Consider the following 24,424-nt stretch of genomic DNA (forward strand, 5'->3'; position numbering starts at 1 on the left):
CATGTAGACAGCACACAAGGCATTGATTGTACTGGTGAGGAAGATGCCAATCTCTGTCTCTTAAAGGGTGTGTAGTGTCTTCTGTATCTTGCCCTGAGCCACCTTTTTATTTGCTTATGAGTCTGGGCAATCACCCTGCTTTGCTCTCTCATGATGGAGAATCCATAGCAGTCTTCTCCCCAGTTGGCAAATCTTGTTTAGGCTCATTCCTTTCAATGAACTCATTTATTCAAATATATGTATGTGTGTATAAAGATATTAAATATATAGCATGTATATGATATATATATATACACACATACATATAATACAAATATATATGTTGCATGTTGTACACAAATTGCATATATCATGCTAAACACACAGTTTGGTTGCCAGATTGACTCTTTAGTTTTTTAATGAGTACTGATTGAATGTGTTTATCACTTTACTTTGGAAAAGGAGGGTCCTTTTCCATATTTGTTTGAAGCTTCAGCCAGAATCCTGAACCAAGAGACATGGTGTCAACCACATTCTGTTACAAACACTTCCTACCATCTTTGATCATCTCTTATGTGCCAATCCCTATTCCAAGTGCTTGAACTAATTTTCATAATGTTTCTGTCATGGGATTTTTATTTACCTCCTTTTACAGAGTGGAGTACATACTGGGGTTCAGAGAGGCACAGCATCCTGCTCAGATTGCACATCTGGCAAGGTGAAGCCTGGATGTGGCTGCAGCGCTGTCTGATCATGAGCCTGTGTTCTGTCCCCTGCACAGTGTCAGATGGTGAGATAGCACAAATGCATCTGCTAAACTGAAACAGACTTCACTGCCCTGAAAGTGCTGATTAAAAAGTTCAGCTGGGATGCTGTGTTTGTTATCATGAATGTTGGTGTGGATAACACTATATTCCCTGGAAACCATGGAGATATTATCTACATTCCATTTACAGATTCAATACCGAGTAAAGACTGCAAACTACTGCCCCTCAGGGAGGAAAATCGGCCAACCCGTCATTAAGGACCTGCTCAAATTTCTAGCATCTCAGTGAATGTGGATTTTTGACAGCCATTTGTGCACATGAGGAAGATATTGTCAGACGCCTTTGGCATGTGTGCATGTAAGGGTCTGTGCTTGGTGAAGAAAAGCATGTGAATGTGTGGGTTTGTTATTCAAAGAGCAGAACCAGTGTCACCATTGCTTTTATATGTTGATGTGAAAATGTTACTTTAGTGACCTTAAAATTATTTTATTTATTTGTTTAAAGTTAGAGTCATTGGCTGACATTGATTAATAAGATGAACTAATTTTTAAACAAATAATTATAACTCCAGTGGGAACAGAAGGAATTCTTACCCTGAATTTGTTAATTGTGTCACCTTTCTGTGGATATAAGCCAGTGTTTGGTATTTACTGAAACAGACATGTAGGCATAAACCATTGGCCAGGAACATCATAAATGATCAATTTTTCCTGTTATTTTAACTTCCTCATCTCTCCTAACTGTACCACACACGTTTTTCTTCACTGACCTTCCGACACATTTCCAGCTTTCATGAGCTTTGTACTTCAGTTATTAAATTACAAAAGAAATGGAGCAAAAGGACTAAAAATATATTTCTCAGAAATACAGCTGTTCTAGCAATGGGCACTGCATGTGAAGTATGCCTCTTATCCCACTTCTCCTCATCACATTTCAGCAAATAAATCCGACTCTCTGTGGAACAATTTTGGTGTTAGCACAAAGTAATTCAAAACAGTGGGGGGTGGAAGACGCATAATTATGACCAGCAGAAGATGCTTTTGCAAAGGCTGTGCATGAGATGATTTAGTTAGGAAAAAGCTTTGCCAGAAGCCCAGAAAATCCTTCTGTTTTCCCCTAAATTACAAAGCATTTATTCTATTCTATAGTGATTTACATGATAATTTCATAAAACTAGTTTTGCCAAAAATTATTCTGTCACTTTGTCCTCTTCAGTAATAATATGTTAGGATTCATCCACTTATTTATTCACTTACTGAACAGAATAAGAGACAGTTTTTGCTCTGGCTGGCCACATCAAAGAGGTCATATTCTAATTTAAAATGTAGATTGGGGGGTGGGGGGCTTCAAACCAAGCATCATCAGGGAGGACCACACATCCCAATCTGCATGGTTATGGGAAGCTTCCTGGACAAAGTTATGGCTGGGCTGAGGATTAGAGGAGGAGTGAGGTGGACAAGATGTCCTGGGTGGAAGGGAGTAACATGACCAAGGACGTGGAAGACAGAGTCAGGAAGTTTAAGGAATGTGGGAAGGTGGGTGACTTAGTCTGCTCAGGCTACCATGAAAAAATACCATTGACTGAGTGGTTTAAACAATGGAGATATATTTTCTTACAGTTCTGGAAACTGAAAGTCCAAGATGAAGGTGCCAGGAGGGTCAGTGTCTGGTGAGGGCTCTCTCCTTATCTTGCAGATGGCCACCTTTGCTGTAGGTGGCCTTTCCTCTGTGTTTCTATTAACTCTGTCTTCCTCTTCTTATAAGGACACTAATCCTATTATGAGGGCCCGGCCCTCATGACCTAATATAACCCTACTTACATCACAAGAGCTTCATTTCTAAATATCATCATCCTGGGGTTAGGGCTTCAACATACACATTTTGGGGGACACAATTCAGTGAATAGTCTGTGTGCATGTGTGTGTGTATAGTAGTAGTAGTAGTCATGTTTCTGCAGAGAAACAGAACTAAAGTGCGTTGAGGACTTATGGTCAAGATGGCAGCAAGGTCAACATGGCTTGCCTCTTCACACAACCACATCAAAATTACAACTAAAATATAGAACAACCACCAGAAATTGAGTTGAATGGAAGTCTGACAACTATGGAATTAAAAAGACGACATTCATCCAGACTGATAGGAGGGGCAGAGATGCAGAATGGGCTGGTCCCACATCCACGTGGGGTGGATAAAATTTTGGGATGGATATATTGGGAGCAAGAAGTCCCAGTTCCACACCAGGCCCCCCAGCCCAGGAATCCAGTGCCAGGAAGGTAAGTCCCCATAACTTCTGGCTGTAAAACCCATCAGGAATTGGCAATGGAAGAAACTTCTGGAGTCCCAAGCAGTTCCCCTTATAGAACCCACACGTAGACTTACTCAGACTCACTCTCTCTGAACTCCAGCACTGGAGTAGCAACTTAAAAGACACCAGTGACATATAGGGAGGAACCGAAGTGTCTGGCATCAAGATGAGAGCTGGAAGACAGCTTTCTCCCAGACAGAAAAGTAGGCAGAGGCTACTGTACATTTTCTGAGCCCTCTCGCCATGGAGCCACAGAGCAGGCAGGCAGGTGCCATATTTTAGTCTCCATCAACCAGGCTAACACTGTTTGCCCCACCCTGGAGATCCCCTGAGACTCTGTCCTACCCAAGTTATGGGCCCACTCAAACAGTTAACTGTGACTTTTCCATATGAATGGCTGGTCTTGGCTCATGCCTCACAACTTCCTAAATCTTATCAAACAAGCAAACGCTGGCCTCAGTAAGCCCCCTGTCCCCATACCTCTTGCTAAGTAGCCCTAGGCCAGGCACTAGGAGCAGTTTGCCTAGATTCACAGTTTGGCTATGCATGGGAATCTCTAAGCTCAGTATAAATAGCAGCCATCTCAGGCAGGGTTCCTCAGGCAAAAGAAAAGTGGGGACTGACCTTGGCCTGCACCACCTGGGAAACTCCAGAGCCTGCACACCTAGTGGACAGCTACAAACCATGTCGGGGTACCACCACCCTGCTCCTGCACAGCTGAACCTCTAGAGAGGTTGGAGGTTGGTAGTCAGTGGTCAGAGCCAGTCCTTGAAGCTGACTGGCTTTGGTAAATTCCTTCCATTGACCTGCCAACAGCAATCAAATCTCAACTATAATACCAAAGGATGGTGTACTAAGCCCACACGAAAGGCACACCTCGAGTGCCCATCTTGGATGTTAGGGGAGGTTGTGCCACTGGACCCTACAGAACACCTACTACATTAAACCATGCTACCAAGACAGCAAGTCAGAGCAGCTCTACCTAATACATTGAAACAAACACAGGGAGGCTGGCAAAATGAGGAGACAAAGAAATATGGCCCAAATGAAAGAACATATCAAAACTCCAGAAAAAGAACTAAGTACTTAAAAAATAAAATCATTAAAACATTGTGACTAATTCAATGACACCTTTATAGTCAATGAGGAAGTCTGATACATGAATTTCTGGGAAAGATTTCAATCCTGATAAAAACAAAAAGATGTGAAGAATTAAGACACCCCCATTTCCATGACATTCCCCTGAATTTTCCTGCCTTTGATTGTAACTGTGTGGGAACATGATGCATGGAGCTATTGCAGCCATTTTGTGACAATGAGGTGACAAATCATCATACTTGATGTGGTGGAGTAGGAGGATGGACAGAGCATGGGTATTTGGTTACATTGCTGAGTCACCAATCAATTCTAGAACTTCTTGTTACATAAACAATAAATATCTTAAGAATATAAGTCTCTATGAATTGGGCATTTGTAACATGCTTCGGAAAGTGTTTCTGACATATAGGGAAAGGGAGAAGGCACAATTTCAAGCTGTAAGATTGAATGGTTTAATACTAGAGGAAATCAAAAGTATGCAAGGTTTTTATTTCATAAATGGTGTAGATGGTGGTGATACTAGATGAAATTAAAAATTATGAAAGGAAGAGCAGGTTCTAATCCATATGGTTTTTGTTAAAATTGGCCTGCTTGTGGCCAATTATAGCCAAGTAAAAAAGATCAGCAGGCAATGGTTAAAGGAGAGGCCCACCTTTCATTCATTGTTATATTCCTAGTGCCTAGCATGATGCTTAGCACATATTAGGCCTTTAATACATGTGTGCTGAGGAAGTGAACAAATGAATGATTGGAAGGATGCTGAGGGTCTAAATCAAGGTAGCACTCATGGGACTGAGAAAAAGACCACTTGTCTATGTTTTGTGACAAAGCCTCCATGTAGATGGCATGTGACAGATCCTGGCAAAGCTTTTAATCAATGTATGTGAAAGTTAGATGGTACAAAAGAGACACATCACTGTGTCTGAAAATGCATTGCTTTATGAAGATATGCATTTCCTTTTCCTTTTCCATGAGTATTTCTTTATATGGTAAGTTGCCTTTGAAGAAAATGCTATCTCCATGTATGCAGGAAAAAACTGTGTAGGAGAGATGAAAATTAAGTGAGCAAAATTGAATTTGCTGTGTGGCATATCATTTCAAGGATTCTTATTTGAGAACTGAAAGAAAGTGACAGTCTGTAGCCCAGCAAAGTGCTGTCTGCCGTCCACACGGACACACTCACCCTCTTTACATTTGAGGAGCCTGAAAGCCTCAAAGCGCCTGTTGGTCAGTTAATTTCATTTGAAGAATATTCCATGGACCCTACTATTTCCACCTTTGGACTTTGAAGTTTATTGAGGTTTTCTAGGCTGCCTGCAAATGATGACATACCCTAGTAAGAGCTTGCACCACCAAGACAGAATATTTATGGTGGAGTCCTTTCTGTTCCCTCACTTTCATTGGCCACTACAGCTAGAGTTTCACATGGAGGCCACATGAGTGAGCTCAGCCAGCAATCATGATGAGAAGCAGCCCTGGGCAGTCACATGTATTTGCAGTGAGAAGCATGGACAAGAAAGTGCCACACGGGTCTTTGTGGAGTCTTCACAGCTCCTGGTACAATAGTTAATCTGAGTTACTTTGTATCACTTCCATCCACAAGCAGTGCTGTCTTCCAGAGGTTAGGTAGGATGGCAAGGGAGGGCTTTAGCCAAGAGCTCCGTGGTGGCTGTTGATATGTCACTTAGCTTGCTCACTCTCTCTAAATGGTTCCTTCAAATCATCAGGCTCACTGGTCTTCTAAGCTGACTTGGGCTGTGGGAATGCCTTTGAGAGTCCTGAATGATGCGGACCAAGCAGTTCGACCTGGTACCTGGGCTGCATTGGGGAGATATCTGTTCTTGTCCTCCTGCCTCCTCCCCTCTCTCCTAACTCTACCACCAGGGAGAATCCTTCCCCAGTCTTGAGGAAATCCTTTTTCTCTCTGCCTGAAACCCTCCCTTGGCTTTGGAGCAGCTCTTGCTATTAGAAATAAAAACCTTAAAGGTCTTAGTAGCCTTCCATCCTTTACAATGGCACTTCCTGCTCCTGGAGCAATGACAAGCAGAGTAACTCATACACATCTATTTGCATGGGGAGACTTTGGGAAAGAGGGAAATTAAGTGAAGAAAAAACCCACATGCAAGAAAAACATCATTTAATATCTGAAACTATTACCTAATGTCAGGGCCTACTTTCCATAAGCCAAGCCATGCCAAGCCTGAAGCCCCTCCCCACCAGTAGGCAGTGGAGCTAAGGTTGACGCATGGAGTGAGTTCCTAACACCTACATGTTCTCTAAGCTCTAGTTTTCTGCCTGCCTTCTCCCTGCCCCCCTTCCCATCAACTCAAACACACCTGGGTCTGCAGGGCTGTGCAACACAACTTCTACCTTGGATTCTAATGGAGTTTCTCCCTTGGTGAGAAGTGGTTTCCTTAAGCCCTTACCTAGTTGGGTGGAACATAGCTATCCCACCTAACACTTACTGGCCTGGTCCCTACCAGTCATTTGGGTTTAGCCCAGAATATAACAGAGCATCTGGAACCATGACACTTTGCTGTCTATAACTCCATGAGTTGCTTCACTTTGCCATCTGTCCTCTGGATGGTTCCTCCTTGAGTATGTTTTTGTCCCAGTGGAGCCTGATCCAGTCACTGCTGGCTTTGAAGGCTGTGCCAATTCCTGATCCACAGTATGAGCACAACTCAGCTCCCTCCCTCCCTCACTGGCCCGGGGTAGCCTCAGCATTTCTTATAGCTGAGATGAGCCCAGTTGAATTGTTGACCTGGAAAATGATGCTATTCTATAGTCTCATCCTCGATTATTTGTTGGGGGGGGGGGTTCGGAAGGCTTAAAAGCAAACACCTGTCTTCCAAGCCTAAGGTCTGATGGAAAAACATTATATGTAATTCTAACAGAGCCGAGTTTGGAGAATGTTGCTGAAGGGCCTTGCCAATGCCTTTCTTCAGACTCTCACTGGACCTTAGAAAAGCCCACCCAAAGGAAACTTGGTTCCCATAGAGAAAACTTGCTCACCGAAGTCCCTGCATCTCACTGGACCAACAGGGTGACAGCCTTGTCTCAGTTCTCTTCTAATTTAGCCTTTGATTCCCTGTATCCTGTAAACCCCTGAGTCCCAGTGTGCTGGTACTTTGGTCACCTTAGCCCCACCCACCACCCGACCTCAGGACTTAGGCTGCTCAAAGTGATGATTAGGATTTGGGGGCTTTTAGACACAAACAGCCAGAACCAAATTTCATTTTTAGTTTACATCTCTGGAATAATATGATTTCTTTTCACTAAAGAGTTATTAGGAAAACAATATATGCATGCTCCTGGGAGATCATTTAAACAGCACATAGGGTTACGGGTGAAAGTTAGAAGTCACCCTCCGTTTCCTCCCTCCATGCTTCAGGTCTAGCCAGGGAAGCTGCTCTCAGTAGTTTCCCAATGTTGGCTTGTCAAGAGTCAATACGTACGGAAACCTCTTTATACGCAGGTATGCGTGTGCTACAAATAATTTTCCAGATTGCTTTTTTTTTGCAGTAATATATTTTGAAGTTCTATCCCTAAGACTACATATAAATTGATCTAAATTTTTTTTTAATGACTGTATAGTCTTCTTTCCCCCAAAGAACGACATTCAGTTTTCCACTCGTGGATATTCAGTTTGTGCTTAGTTTTCTGCTGTTACAAACGATCTGCAACAAATACTATTGTAAGCACATTTGTGCACGTACACCTGTTGGATAAATTGCTGGATGTGAAATGACAATACCACAGCGTTTGTTCATTTTACATTCTGACAGTTAAGTGTACACCAATTTACGTTCCTATTAACAATGCATGAGAATGACTGTTTCTGAACTCTCTTACCATCTCTGGGTATTATCAAATGGCTTCATCTTTGGCAATTTGCTAGTGAGAAATGAAAAACTACAATTTTATTTGCACTGTGTTAGTTTTAAGTTAGGCTGGACCTCGGTTTTATATAAATTGGCCATTTGTCCTTTTTTTTAAATGTGTGTGTGTGTAGACTAATTTTTTATAAGTTATTTCTTCTTTTTGCAATCTGCATGCTTCTGATTCTTAAATATCTTTGGTTTTAGGATGACATTATTTGGTTTATTCAGCATGAATTGGCTCTTTTTGTTCTATGTGGGTATTGACTACTTACATTTAAATACTTGTCTCACTGCAGCTCGTGAACAGCCAGCCTGCAGCTCAGGGGACCCATTTACCATTACCAAATTAGATTTGTAATATTTAAATTTTTTCTCAGTGGAGCTGTTGCTGCAGGAAGTAGATAAAGAACATGGGTCAATAAAAAAAAGAAGATACTGTGGGGACAGGTAAGTTTTTAGGGAAGAAATGTAATATGGAAAATAAGAATGAACATAACATAAAACAAAATCTAAGGCATCTTTAAGTTCACCAAGTTCAATAATTATGATCTGAATTCATATTTCATCCTAGCTTCTTCTACTTACAGGGAAATCACTCCAGTTATTTTTGTTCCTTAATTTCTTCACCTGTTCATCAGCTTGTCAATTAAATTTTCTTATTTAATTCAAATGAAACATAGTACACTCAAAATATTTCCAGAATAAGGGTTTAGGATAAATGAATATTTAGTGTGATTTTACTATAAATTAGCTTTAGAACTTTGACAACTTGGGAATCAGTTTCCATTCCTGTGAAGTTAACTTGCTCAGCCCTAAAATGTAAATCTTATGATATATTAGTTGCTCTCAATGCATGAGTTTCATCTAGTAGCTAAGACACTTCATCTTTGAAGACTATGAACAAAATCTCATAATATTCAGCCCTGCCTCCTTATCTAATCAAAGCTGACCTAAGGCAGTTGTGCCCACAGATGCAATGTTAGCAAAGCTGTGAGTCTTCCCTTGGAGAGTGACATAAAGCTAAGTTTCCCCAAAGACTTCTTCTTTCATATTCTGAGGGTGGTCCCATGGCTTCTAATGGCCTCTGAAGTTCTACTTGATGGCTGATCATCCTAGCTTACCAAGGATTGGTCTCCCTCATTCCTTGCAGTCATTCCTGCTGGGTCAGTGATTTTTTGTGTATATGTGTTTGGATTCCTTCTGCCTGGGTGTCCTCCCTCTTGTCCCCATGTGGTCCTTGTTGCTTCCCTCATATGGGTGCTCTTAGAGCTGCACTACTAGGTGAGTACTCCCTAACATGACTGTCCTTCTATCAGTTGCTCTATTTGACTAGTGTAATGTGCTCCTTTGCTAAAGCACTCATCATTTTTGTATACTTAGAGTGTTTGTTTCTAACTCACAGTGTCACACCCCAAAGTGCCCCTGTCACAGGTGAGCCATGACCCCTAATGGAATCTGGGTGCCTCATTCTTTCCTAGTTTCAAGGTCTTCTCTACTCGATAAGAACTGTTCCCTAGTTGTTGGAAGAGAGAGTGCACTTAATTTTGATATGATGAGCACTAAGTAGAATCCCACATCTCTATTTACATCTTCTTCTAGAAGACCATCAAGTAAGCCATAGTTCTTCCAATTGGCAGTTTAGACTGGACTCAGCTGTGCACTTTAAGTTTCTCCTAACTTATGATTTTTTTTATTTTAAGGATATACTACATGGTGTTTCATCCTTGGCATTATTGGCATTTGGACCAGGAAAATCTGTGCTGGAGGGGATGTCTTGTGCATTGTAGGATGTTTGGCAGAATCTCTGGTTATCTACATGTTAGATGCTAGTAGAAAATCCCTTCTTCAGTGTGACAATTAAAAATGTCTCCAGATATTGCAGATGTCCTTTGGGGTAAGGTTGGGGAATCACCTTGGTTGAGAAGCACTAATCTAGCACAATACCTGGAAGAGTGAAAGGTAAATAAATGTATATTTAGTGAACGAATGAAGATTTTATTCGCTCAGTTGCAGAACTTTTAGAAGCACTTGATACTTATTTAACAGACCTTTGATAGATTCTTACCAGGAAGAGTATTTCAAGGCTTCCAGGAAAAAGAGGAAGGAAAAAGCCTTGTAACTGGCTGACTTGGAGAAGTGAGAGAACCTGAAACAAACAGCTTTAACAGTAAATTCAGTGTTCAGCATCTCTTCAAACGTTTTCTCAAGATGGGACATCTAAGTCTCATATCATCATCTACATAAAGTGACCCTTTGGCCAGTTTTGTAGCCCCTGCAAGTCAGATTCATCTCACTTGAGCAGGGACTTTGATTATATTCAGTTAAGGAACAGTCCATTCTAAGAAAACTTCTTAATTTTTGAGAACTGTTTCATCACAAATGATAGCAATGTGATTGCAAGAAGGAAGAGGAAATACAACTTTGATGTCTAAATTTGATTTGGGAAATGTTTAATTAATCTTTAAAAACATGGAACAAGTAAAAAAATTTGTTGTAATAAGAATTGAAAAAGAATTTATACTATATGAAGAAACAACTTTACTAAAGTATTTGGAGTTAATACCCATATGATATGCTTTAAAATTAGTATTTGTCAAATAATCATTGATTCTAGTTTCTAACATGTAGATTTCCTATAGTTCATGTCTGTCTATTCATCATTGGTTTCTTGCTTCTCAGAGACATAGGCATCTTTTTTCCTTTGTCATTGTATCAAGTTATACTCATATGTATATTAATAAGATACTGAGGAGGACCCTGGAAACACCCAGTGTTACCTCATCATATCTTATAGTTTTCCCCATGCAGTAACTCAAATGTACTCAACCTAGTCCCAGAAAAGCTACTGTTCATCTTGTTGTCAGACATAAAAAGAGAAGGAATTTCAGTGAAAGAAGAGTTCAGGAAAGAAACAGATGAATATCATTGCAAGACGCCCTATGTGATATGTTTGCCAGTGAAACACTAACTGTCAGTGAGACTTGCTCACCACCCATGCACATGATGAAATGTAATGTGTTTTTTCCATTTCTACTTTTGGGAGACTAATAGACCAGTGGTGCTCACCTAGATCAGAAGTGTTGAACAGCCTTGTTATTGAAATGCTCACATTTCTTATATGCTATGGACTAAATGATGCCCTCTTCCCACAATTCTCATCTGAAGTCCTAAACTCCAGTACCTCAGAATGTCACTATTTGGAAATAGTGTCTTTAAATAGATAATTAAGCTAAATGAGCTCATTATGATGGGCCCTAATCCAAAATGACTGGTGTTCTTATAAGAAGAAGAAATTAAAATACTGATGTGCATAGAGGGAAGACTATGTGAAGAATTAGAAAAAAAGACAGCCATCTACAAGTCAAGGAGAGAGGCCTCAGATGAAACCAACCCAGCTGACACCTTGATCTCAGACTTCTAGCCTCCAGAGCTATGAAAATATACATTTCTGTTGGGGAATCCACTAGGTTTGTGATACTTTGTCTTGGCAGCCCTAGCAAATTTACTTCAATATCTCAACTCTCCTGTGTAATTGTATGATATAGATTGAGTTTGTTAAAATGATGCTCCCAGTCTGTATTTTCTAGTGCTTCCTTCCCAAATATATAAACTAAAAATAAGAGCAACAGTAATGAAGGGCATCTTCAAGGAGGTATATATATATATATATATATTCCTTTCCGCCTACTGGCCTGTAACAGAATTCTACATTGCCTTAGGTCAGAATTTTAATTATTTGTTAAATGGGACCTAAAATGAAGCTAAAATAGATACATAGTTTCTGGTCTGGAAACTTCATTACTTCAAAATTATGAACTTGATGAATGATTCAATTTTGATGTTAGAAACCATACTCTGGATACTGAATCAGGGTCATTTTAAAAATCAACTCACTTAGAATCTTGATGAGAAGACAGTGATGAGAAAGATGTAAAAAACCTCAGAGTGATCAGAATTTTATGGGCTAGTTTTGTTTAAGACAGAAAAACGTTTTGTTTTTCACACACCTGAATTTCTTTGGAGGCTTAGAAGACACTAGAATAGGTAATCAGAGAAATATGAGATAGCTGTCTCTGAAGAAGTTTGAATAGCTCCGTTCTTTTCTGTCAAGATGCATAGTTGTGGTTCTTCCTTGGGCGGGGGATGCCCCAGAGGCCCTGCTAACTCTATGTTGACATAAGAAATAGATGAATTATTACTTCAAAGATGCTACAGGCCTTCAGCTAACGACATCTTTACAGAGGGCAAAGTAGTCAAGAATCAGAAACAGCATGTCGCAAAGAAAAGGATCTAGGCTTGCAGAAAGAAGAAAGGCAAGTGGCTGATGAGCAGTTGACTTGCAGCACATGAGGTTCCCATCACATAGCAGAGCACTTGGTTTTCCTGTGAGTGATTAAGGTCCGCAGGGGAAGTGTACTTAGAGACAGAGTTTTAGAGGCCATGTGCATTTTGGTGATAGAATCTGACTTTGGCTTTTGATGTAAGTCTCTGTTATTGGTTAGTGGCTCAAGGGCATTAGGTACAAGTAATGAAACAGGATTGTATCATGTCAACTCATACAAATCTACCCCAGAGCAATAAACATCCTTAGAAGTCAGAAACCACCTCAGCTAGATATGAACAGGAACATGAAAGCATCGAAGGGACCTAATCCAGTCCATGGGTGTGCAGCTACGTCACTTTGATTTTGGTTCATATAGTTAATTGCTCCTTTTATTGGACTTACATGTTAGACCATTTAGCATGCTTACATGAACTAGATACTTCTAATCATTGTGTTTATTCCATAGTTTGTGGATAATGTGTCTTGGGTCTATTTCTGACTTCATGGTTTACCTACAATTATAATTTCTAAAACAGCTTTGTTGAACTGATATATAAAAATTGAACATATTTAATGCATAAAATATGATGAGTTTGGATTATGCGCATACCCTTGAAACCATCACCACAACCAATAAACCTATCCATCTCCTCCAAAAGTTTGTTGGTGCCCTTTCCCTTTTTTATGTTGCTAAGAATCCTTAACATGAGACCTACCCTCTTAACAAAAATTTTTAGTGCACAATACAATATTGTTAACTATAGGCACTAAGTTGTAGAGTAGATCTCAAGAACTTATTTATTCTTGCATAGCTAAAAATTTATACTCATGAACAATTTCCCATTTTCCCCTCCCCTCAGCCCCTGGCAACCATCATTCTGCTCTCTACTTCTATGAGTTTGATTATTTTAGATACCTCATGTAAGTGGAATCATGCAATACAGTATTTGTTCTTTAGTGTCTGGCTTATTTCACTTGGCATAATTATTTGCAGGTTCACCCATGTTGTTGCATATGGCAGGATTTCCTTCTTTTTAAGCGCTGAGTGATATTCCATTATGTATTAACTTCTTTATCCACTTACTTTATCCATTCATTTATGATGGACACTTAGGTTGTTTCCATAGCTTGGCTATTGTGAATAATTCTGCAATGAACATAAGGGTGCAGATATCTTTTTGAGACTCTGATTTCAATTTATTTTTCTCCTTTATTTTTATTGTTGACACAAATACAGATGTCCCCATTTCCCCAACCCCCTTTGCCCAGTTCCACTCATCTAACATTCCTCTTGAAATTCTTCCAGTTGGGTGCTATGTACGCTGAGGTAAGCTGGGACTTGTGTTCAGCTTTGTTCTTAAGTAGGCAAGTCTCCTTTATTATAAATTTCTTTTCTTATAAAAACAGTAACAGGATGTCACTCTATTTTGTACTGTATATACTAAAACACTGGGGAATGAAACAAACAAGTTTGAAACACATAGAAAGAACATATACAAAGTCATTTTCTTTGGAAACTTTTAAAAATATACTTTTTCATGAAGTCTGTGATGTCTGACCATATCTGCATGCAGTTAAGCCACTTACATTAGCCAGTAACATTCACAAGAATTTCACAAACTGCAGAAGATGGTGTTTTCAGGGTATTCTCTGCCTTCATGGGGTGTAAGTACTGTGGATTTGTTGTTGTATTAGTAGTTAAATTAAAATTTGCCAAATTCTCGCATGTGTTTATACATCTTGAGTATATCTGCCACCCACCTATGTTTTGCTGTCATAGCACATTTTTAAACTTTGAAAGTCAATGGAAAAAATGTCTCAAGTTTATTAAAAACAAAATATAGTCATCAGAGAAATACAAATTAAAATCTCAATGAGCTATCACCTTATACCTGTCAGAATGGCTACTATCAATAAATCAACAAACAACAAGTGCTGGCGAGGATGTGGAAAAAAGGGAACCCTAATGCAGTGTTGGTAGGAATGTAGACTGGGGCAGCCACTATGGAAAACAATATGGAGTATTTTTTAAAAATTAAAAATGCAATTCCCTTTTGACCCAGTGACTCCACTTATGAGAAATACCCCCCAAATTCCAAAACACCAATATATTAAAATATATATATGTATACACACACACACACACACACACACACACCATGTTTATAGCAATGCTATTTACAATAGCCTAGATTTGGAAACAGCCTAAGTGCCCATTGGTAGATGAGTGGATAAAAAAACTGTGGTACATTTACACAATGGAGTGCTATGCAGCAAAAAAAGAAGAAGCTCTTAGAGTTTGCAACAGCAAGGATGGACCCAGAGAAGTGAATTAAGCCAGTCGGTGAATGAAAAACACCACATGATCTCACTTATATGTGGAATCTAATGAACATAATAAACTAACAAACAAAATAGTAACAGAAGCTTAGCTACCTTAGCTACATGAAACAGACAGCTGCCAGAAAGAGGGAGGGGCACAGGATGAAAGATGGTGATGGGATTAACCAAAGGACATTTATGCACAACCCATGGACGTGGACAACAATATGGAGATTGGTTTGGGGTGGCAGAAGGTGAGGCTGGAGGGAGTGGGAGAAAGGGAGAAAAAAGAGGAAACAACTGTAACAGCATGAACAATAAAAAAAGTTTAGTTCATTAAAAACACAAAATGCTACTTTACATAAAGGTACTTTTCGTACAACCATTGAAAAATATTAACCAGGAACTTTGGGAATTCCAATTGTGACATAATGTTAACAACATTTGATGGTGGCATACATCTTATTTTATGATATTGACATAACAATCAAATCTAAATAATTCACTTGAAAAGGATTAACATAGAATACCTAAGCAATTTGCACAATCTTATTCTTTTTTTTAAAGTATATTTTATTGATTATGTTGTTATAGTAGTTCTAATTTTTTGCCCCTTTGCTCCCCTCTCCCCAGTACCATACTTCCCTTCAGCAATCCCACCCCCCTTAGTTCATGTCCATGGTTTGTGCATATAAGTTCTTTGGCTTCACCCTTTCCTATATTATTCTTAACATCCCCCTGTCTATTTTGTACCAACCGATTATGCTTCTTAATCCCTGCACCATATCCCCATTTCTCTCCCTTCCCCCTCCCAGCTGATAGCACTCCAAATGATCCCCATACTTATGATTCTGTTCCTATTCTGGTTTGCTTAGTTGGATTTTGTTTTTAATTTTTAGATTCAGTTGTTGATAGTTGTGAGTTTGTTGTCATTTTAGTGTTCATAGTTTTGGTCTTCTTTTTCTTAAGTAAGTCCCTTTGACATTTCATATAATAATGGCTTGGTGATGATGAACTCCTTTAGCTTTACCTTGTCTGGGAAGCACTTCATCTGCCCTTCCATTCCGAATGATAGCCTTGCTGGATAGAGTCGTCCTGGTTGCAGGTTGCCTTTCATCACATTAAATACTTCTTGCCAGTCCCTTCCTGCTTGCAAAGTGTCCTCTGAGAAATCAGCTGATTGTCCTATAGGCACCATCCTGTAGGCAACTCTCCGCCTCTGTCTTGCTGCCCTCAGGACTCTGTCTTTATCTTTCAACTTTGGCATTTTAATTATGATGTATCCTGGTGTGGTCCCCTGTGGGTCCAGCTCGCCTGGGACCCTCTGTGCTTTCTGGACCTGTATGTCCATCTCCTTTGCAAAATGTGGGAAGTTTTCCTCATTTTTTTCAATTGTTGCTTCCTCATTCTGCACTGGTTGACTGTTTTTTTTTCTTCCTATATTCCAAATTATTGATTTGAACCCTGTTTTCCTTGCCTTCACCACTGGTTTTGTGTGGATTTTCCTTCGTTTCACTTAGCATAGCCTTCACTTCTTCTCTTATGTGTTTGCCATACTCAAGCATCTCTGTCAAGCCTGTGAGCATCTTTATCACCAGTGTTTTGAATTCTGCATCTGTCAAGTTGTCTATTTCCTCATCTGTGAGGTTGGCTATCTCCTTGTCGCTTAGTTCTCTCACGGGAACCTTGATCCATTCCTCCTTTGGGCCATATTTCTCTGTGTCCTCTTTCTGACAGGCTCCTGTGTTTGTTTGCCTCCATGTCCCAGGTAGAGCTGTCACTCTTGTTACATTGTAAGGGGAGGAACCTTAGGGATTTGTCAGTACAGGGCGACATTTTTCACCATGTTGTGGCGCTGTATGTGGGGGACGGGTCTGAGAGGGAACAATGCTGCCTGCCCAGCACTTGCTTCTTTTCCAGGCAGCTCTTCTACTGCACTGGACTGGCGCCCCTCTAGCTGCTGCCCTGGCTGTCATTCCCAGAGTGGGTGGGTCTGCGGACGTTCTAGGACCAAAGGGTCCCTTTAAACAAGCAGACTCTGCTGAGAGACCAGCAGTTTCTGCCTCTGCCCCAACCCCGACTGGTCTGCACAATCAGAAGCAACTGGGCTTGATTTTCCCCGGTGCTGAAACCGTGAGCTGCTAGGTCCAATGAGGAGCTGGGAAAGGTCCCCAGGTGTTCCTCCCAACTTTTTAAAACGTGTAACTGCACTTTCTGCTGGCCTGCTGCTGTTGCCACTGCTGCTGCTGCTGCTGCTGCCACCACACCGCATCTTCTCTGCCCCAGCTCCACCCCTCCTACCTGTCTGGATGAGTATTTCTTCTTTATATATTTGTTTGCTGGACTTCCATGCAGTTTGATTTTCTGGAACTTCTGGTTGTTCCTAGTTTTGAGGTAGTTGTATTCCTTCTTAGTTGTGTAGGGAGATGCAGCATGTCTGTCTACACCTCCATCTTGGCTGGAAGTTCACAATCTTATTCTTTTAGGAGGTTTTAAATCATGGTTTTCAATTCCCAAGGAAAAATTCTATTGGAATTTTGATTAGAATTCCATTAGAACTATATATTCACTGAGGAAACTGGAGATATTAAAATATTTACTTGTTATCTGAGAACATATTGTTCCTTTAGTCTTAAAGATATTTAATGATAAAATTATCTTCTTTAATGAGGTTCTTTCTTGATACTTTATTTTATGAATGTGTTAGGAATAAGATCCTTGCCTATTATGACATATTTCTGGCGCATAGGCTAAAATTGATTTTGTCTGCTTTATTGATTTTTTTTTCTACTTCTCAGAGATGTTTTTAATATTTTTTATTTTTAAAATCTATATTTTTACAGTTGTTAACAACTTTTGTCTTAGCCTTCTTAATGGTTTTATTTTTATCTTTATTATCTTATTCCATAAACCAGAAATTTCAGAATTATGTAAAATAATAATAGTAATGATTATCTTGTTCTGATTTTAACCAGAATGTGTTTAGTACTTTAAAATTGTGTAAAAGATGTTGGTTTGAGTGTTTTAAAAAATAATTTCAAGAGAGCATTTTTTTCCTATTTGTAGTTCACTGCTTTTAAAAAATTGGAACTACTGTTAAAATTCAATGAATTTTTTTGACAAATAGTGGAAATCTTAGTTTTCTTATTGATTCTCTTAATGTATAATAGTTATGTTCATAGATCTTCTCATAATAAACCAGTTTTGCCTTAGTGGGATCAGCCTTCCTTCATGGGGTGAATTATATTTTTTTCATGTATAATTGACTTGTATTTAACCTCCATATTTCCAAGTGAAATTGGACTTGATTTTTCACTTATTTGATTATATTTGTTACCCATTGGTCTAATGCTTTTCTGCTAGCTTGATAAAATGAACTGGATAGGTTTTTAAATTTTTCTATTGTCTGAATAATTTACATATTATATGGACTACTTTCTTTGAAGTTTCAAATAACTCATCTATAAAATAGTCTATCTCAAAGGCTTTATAGTATCTACATTTTTGTAGTGTCTGTTTTATACACACACATGCGTATATACACAAAATATTTGACACTTTCTCAGAAATAATATATCTAAAAAACCCTTAACTTCCATTTTAGATATCATATGCAGTATTTTTGTCCAGCTTTATTGATATATAATTGACATATAACATTGTCTAAGTTTACGGTGTACAATGAATTGATTTGGTACACATATATTGCAGTATTATTACTACAAGTGTTAGCTAATGTTACATAATTGCCATCGTGTCACATAATTATCATTTCTTTTTTATGGTGAGAACATTTAATACCCACTCTCTTGGCAACTTTCAAGTATATAATTCAGTATAATAACTATGCTGTGCATAATCACTATGCTGTACATTAGATCCCCAGAACTTGCTCATCTTCCCACTGGAAGTTTATACCCTTAAATAAAATCTCCCCATCCCCTCCCCATCAACATTCTGCTTTCTGTTTCTATGAGTTTGGATTTTGTAGATGCCACATAAAAGTGAGATACAGTATTTTTCTGTCTGACTGTTGTCACTTATTTCAATGCCCTCAAGATCCATCCATGTTGTTGCAAAGGGCAGGATGTTTTTTCTCATGAATGAGGAATACTCCACTGTATATATACATATATACCACATCTTTATTATTCATTCATCTATTGACAGACACTGAGGTAGTTTTCTTATCTTCGCTACTGTGAATAATGCTGCAATGAATGTGGGGTGTAGGTATCTCTTTAGGATTTTGTTTTCATTTGCTTTGGATGCATACCCAGAAGTGGGATTGCTGGACCGAATGATAGTTTTATTTGTAATTTTTTGAGTAACCTTCATACTGTCTTCCATAGTAGCTGCATTAATTTACATTCTTTCCAATAGTGGACAAGGGTTCCCCTTTTTTTATTCTTACCAACACTTGTTATCACCTCTCTTTTTGATGATAACCATTCAAAAACATGTGAGGTAATATCTTATTTTGATTGTGGTTTGCATTTCCTGATAATTAGTGATGTTGAGTATCTTTTCATGTACCTGTTGGCCATCTGTGTGTTTTCTTTGGAAAAATATCTATTCAGATCGTCTGCCCATTTTCTTAATCGGATTGGTGTTTGTGTTTGTGTTTTGCTATTGAGTTACATGGACTTCTTTATATATCTTAGGTATTAAGTCATGTAGCAAAGGGGAAACAAAGCAAAAAATAAGTGGGACTACATCAAAGTATAACATTCTTTTAACTTGAACAAAATTATCTGTGGGACAATTTTTTTGTTTGTTTCAAGAGTTTGTCAGTTTTTTTAAAGGCAGTTCTTGGGTTTAATTTAAATTAAAATATTCCCATTTTGATTATATTTTTTCCCCCTTTCCTTCCTTCTTTCCTTTTTTCATATTGATTGTTCCTTTTGAGTGTTTTCAGTTGATTGCTTATTTCACTTATCCTGGTTTTATCTTATTTGTAATGAAAGTGTTCAAAGTTGTGAATTTTTCTCTGATCACATGTTTGACTATATGCTTTACTTTTTATGTTCTACTCTCATTTTGTTATTATACTTAGAGCTTATGATTTTGATTTTACTTTAAACCAGTGGCTATATAGAATGTTATAATTTTGAAGTGTTGTTTAACCTCTTATTTTCAAGAATAATACTAAAATCTCTCCTTTGCCTTGAGTCCACCAGGAAATAGGAAAAATTGCAAAAGTTTTACTCATTCTGCCTTTACTAATATATTCTGAGACTTTTAAAGCAAATTATTGCCATTAGTTTATTTTTGGTCTTGCATATGTGTTCTTTCTCACTGCCAGTAGCCCATTTAAATTCATCAACCATATAATTACTTTATTTTCCACTCAGTTAATGTGGCTTATTACTTCCTCTAGTGTATATTTTAATTTAGCTCACTTAAAAAATTTATGTAATCTCTATTCATTTTATCCAGCATCTTTTTCACAGAAAAAAAAAAAAAGCCTTTCTTTTTGCTCTTCCCTCTGTGCTGTTTCTCAGGGGTGCGTGCGGTCTTTAGCTTCTGTCTTGTTTTGCCTCCCTCCACTCCGTTTCCTCAGTCATGCTTCAGTTGCTTAGTAAATATTTTGTTGAGGTAGGTCCCCTTGCTGCATCTTCAAGATGTTGGTCTCCTGTTCATTCTTTTTTTAAAAATAATTATTTATTTGTTTGTTTATTTTATTTTTAGAGAGAGGGGAAAGGAGAAAGAGAGGGAGAGAAACATCACTGTGTGGTTGCCTCTCACTCACACCCTCAATTGGGGACCTTACGTGCAACCTAGTAATGTGCCCTGCCTGGAAATCGAACCAGCGACACTTGGCTCGCAGGCCGATGCTCAACCACTGAGCCACAGCAGCCAGAGCTTTCCTGCTTATTCTTGGAGAGCTTTCTCACACTCTGTCTGGATGTGAAGGTCTCTTCTTCCTGTGGTCATGCCCAAGTCTGAGCCTTGGGACACCATGCGCCCTTACTCATCACCCCTTGGGTGCACTCACACAGCTGTATAGCTATTCAGGGGAGGTTTTGTAGCCCTTCACAATTTCAGAATCCACCATCTATGCTGATTGTATCCCCGCCCTTCTTAGTTCATCTGGGGAATATGAAAGGTCATCCAAACTTTTCTTTGGCCTGAATTGATCTCAGCTGAATTATATCTGCCTTGGACTTTGTGCAAGCTTCTTCCAAATGCCAGAAATAGAAATGTAACTCTCTCAGACCTAGATCTCAGTGTCGTTTTTTTAATGAGTTTTCTTATTCCTCCGTATCTGCAAAACTGTTTTAGTGGGCAGGGAATTGCAGCTTCCTTGGTGCTATGCTGAGATGACCACTGGAACAATAAAACAATAATGTCGTTACTGGTTCCTGTAATTACTGCAATGGCGGCAGTGATTTTGTGGAGAGCTTTCTGGATACTAAGGACTAGCATTGAATTACTGACTTGCTTTATATTTATGCATTCTCTATGATAGATACTATCATTCCTTCCTATTTAAGATGAGAAGGTGATGTGCCCCACTAAGTCGGCCACACAGCAGGTAAACAGTGGGTTGGGATTTTACCCAGGCTGTTGAACTCTAGAATTAACTCTGCTAACCAGGTACTGTCCCTAGAAAGGATTTTACATGTTAACTGAGTCTTCTCCTGGGAACATAAGAATAAAATTCTGAACAATGATGTGGAATTAATAAAAATCATTTAATGGTGAACTAGTGAAATAAAATGATGAGGAATTAAAAATTCAGTGACTTCTAGAGAAAAATACAAAAAAAACCCCAATTTTTTTGAATACTCCCATGGGATATTAATAGTGAAAATTAATCTCACTAATCAGTATGTGAGAAAGAATTAACAAATAATTGTTTTTACCAATTTTCAGGTTACCTTTCACATACCATCCTCTTCAATGCTTTTATTAAACTGATATAACTTTCTAGCACAACATCATGACTTACAACTGTATTTAAAATGAGATAATTTTTTAAAATCTCATAATTAGGTCCAACAATAGAAACCCACTAGAGAGAAGTTGACCCTTTAACATTTTCCTTTCTCAGATTTTTGGTTGGTAAGAGGAGGTAATATACTCAAACACAAAATGACATCCATTTAAATGTTGGAAGCCAAAATTAGAAAAACCTTTGTATTATAAGTAGAGTAACACAATCCCATTTTCTTTTTTCTTTTTTACCTTTATTTTGGAAGAAAATGTTATTTTCAAGACCTCAGTTTAGTGGTATTTCAGCTAAAGACAAAAAAAAGTCACTTTGGATTCATCTCTTGTTTGATTTGTAACTACTGAAATTTCCTTTGATTTCATCTTAATTTCTTCCATATTTTTGTGAATTAAAATCCTGTTTGATTTTGTTTGTTCCAATTATTATAATTCATCTGCTTTCTTATTGTCAACAGCTGCAAACATCTTAGAGGCTACACTTAAAAGGGTCAATTTTGTGATTCATTTGTGTCTTAATTTTGGCAAAGGAATCTAATTAGTTATAAATCTTTCATTGTGAATTGCTAAGAAGCAGTTTTCCTTATTCAGTAACATCAGACATGGAATAGCTTTGTTAAATCTAATGCCTCTCGGGGAAAGAAAAAAGCTAATAATTTCTTTGATGATAGACTATGGTTGATTTTTGGAGGTGAGGGTTATTGAGCTGTAATAGCCAGTTTAATTCTATTGAAACATACTACATTCTAAATTGTTGAGCATGGTAACAACTGGCCATGCTATTTAAACTGCTATATAACAGCCAACACTTTACACAAACAAATTTCCAAATGGACCCAAGCATTGGTTAACAGCTGGCTGGGTGATAAAGGATTAAAATAAGAAAAAGGCAATGTATTTGGCTAACTCAGCTTGAGAACAGAAAGCATCATGACAGAGGTCATGCTATAATTGGGCAAGGATATATATAAAAGAAAATTTAAGAAAGTTATTTGCCTCTTTATTGTGCCTCTCTGTTAAAAAAGGATGCGTTAAAGGCAGACAGCCATGTCTGCTTCAACATCAGCTTTGTGAGTTTTGCTCATACCCCGGGGTTTATCCACTGATGGGGAACACCTTCAAGAAGCTCTTCTGTGGAAATAGTTGGGTGGGGCACTTTGAGAAGTGGGAGAAGGCAAGGCTTCTGAACTCAACAAGTTACAGACAAGAGAAGTGAACCCTCCTTTAACGTGGGTCTTATGTGTCCTCAGTGAACATCATCTTTCTTGGTAGATACATTTTGAAACAACAAGAGAGAAAAACAAGGTGAGGGAAAAAAAATAAGATGGAGCTGGGATGAGGCTTGTAATCAAAGAGGTGAGCCACAACCCAGCTCCATGTCATACAGAGAAAACATGCTTTGTCATGCAATTCTTGGCATTCGTACTATACAAACACTTAATCTAGGAGGCACAGCTCTTTTTGGTATGCAGACCTGAGAGAAGGTCTTCTCATAGTTTCATGGAGATGATCCCTGCGATGCTCTGAGCGATAGTATTCATCGTAGTTTAACCACAAAGTGAGGACTCGCAGAGTCCTTACGTTCAGTGTTCCTTACTGGAAGCTGATGGCACAAAACCAAAGTGCACTTTGGTGGGAGCCTCTTAACAAGTAACCAAATTATGTGACCAGGCTCTTTGATGGTCTGGTTTCATTCAAGCATAAAACCTTAATATTTAGAACCATTGGGTTTTACAGAAATGATCTTCCCAGAGTGGGGAAGGGTGACCTGCGAACCCCCATAAAATTGTATGCAAAAATGTGACTGTGGGCTGGATAGAGTAATCTTGGGAAAAAAAAAAAAGTGACTGTGTAGCCCATGGTTTAAAATCTATAACATCACCAGGCTCTGAAACAGTATGTGACCCCCACTCTTTAGGAATCAACAGTCTGGAGGAAGGGTGGTCTGTAACTGTCAGGTAATTCTTTGTAAATATTTTTCCTCTGAATTGATGGGTTGGTGACCCTGGGCTGGTGCTAAGTTCGAGTTGTGCTCTGATAGGAAGCTAGAATGCCGATGTTTTCTGCACCCAACAGAGAAGAAATACAGCTTTGATAATCCCTAGAGCTGGAGTCAGTATGATATGCAAACTAAGGAGCCAGACAAGAACACAGGCCCAGATACAAGCTGGGATGTGGCTCGCCTCTTGGATTACAAGCCTCATCCTGGCTCCAACTTATTTTTTTTTCCCTCACCTTGTTTTTCTCCCTTGTTGTTTCAAAATGTATCTACCAAGAAAGATGATGTTCACTGAGGACACATAAGACCCACGTTAAAGGAGGGTTCACTTCTCTTGTCTGTAACTTGTTGAGTTCAGAAGCCTTGCCTTCTCCCACTTCCTCCTACTCTTATCCTCCCTCTCAAAGGGCCCCACCCAACTATTTCCACAGAAGAGCTTCTTGAAGGTGTTCCCCATCAGTGGATAAACCCCTGGCCATGAGCAAAACTCACAAAGTTGATGGTGAAGCAGAGATGGCTGTCTGCCTTTAACTCATCAAATGAAAGCTATATATATATATATATTCATCTCTCCCTTGATTTATGGCAAAAGATAGGAAGGAGAAGGAGCCTCGGAGGCAAAAGTATCAAAGGCAGTTACAGTTTATTTCATGCAGTGGGCAGCCCGAAGTAGGCACCTCTAACCCATTTATCTCTTTGTTGCCAACCTGGAAGTCAGACTTTTTTTCCTCCTGACATAAATTAAGGCTGACTCGATTGGGCTGATGATGATTCATTGGGCCGATTAGATAA

Source organism: Furipterus horrens, unplaced genomic scaffold (assembly GCF_987537825.1).
Source record: "Furipterus horrens unplaced genomic scaffold, mFurHor1.1.pri manual_scaffold_5, whole genome shotgun sequence".
NCBI classification, from domain to species: domain Eukaryota; kingdom Metazoa; phylum Chordata; class Mammalia; order Chiroptera; family Furipteridae; genus Furipterus; species Furipterus horrens.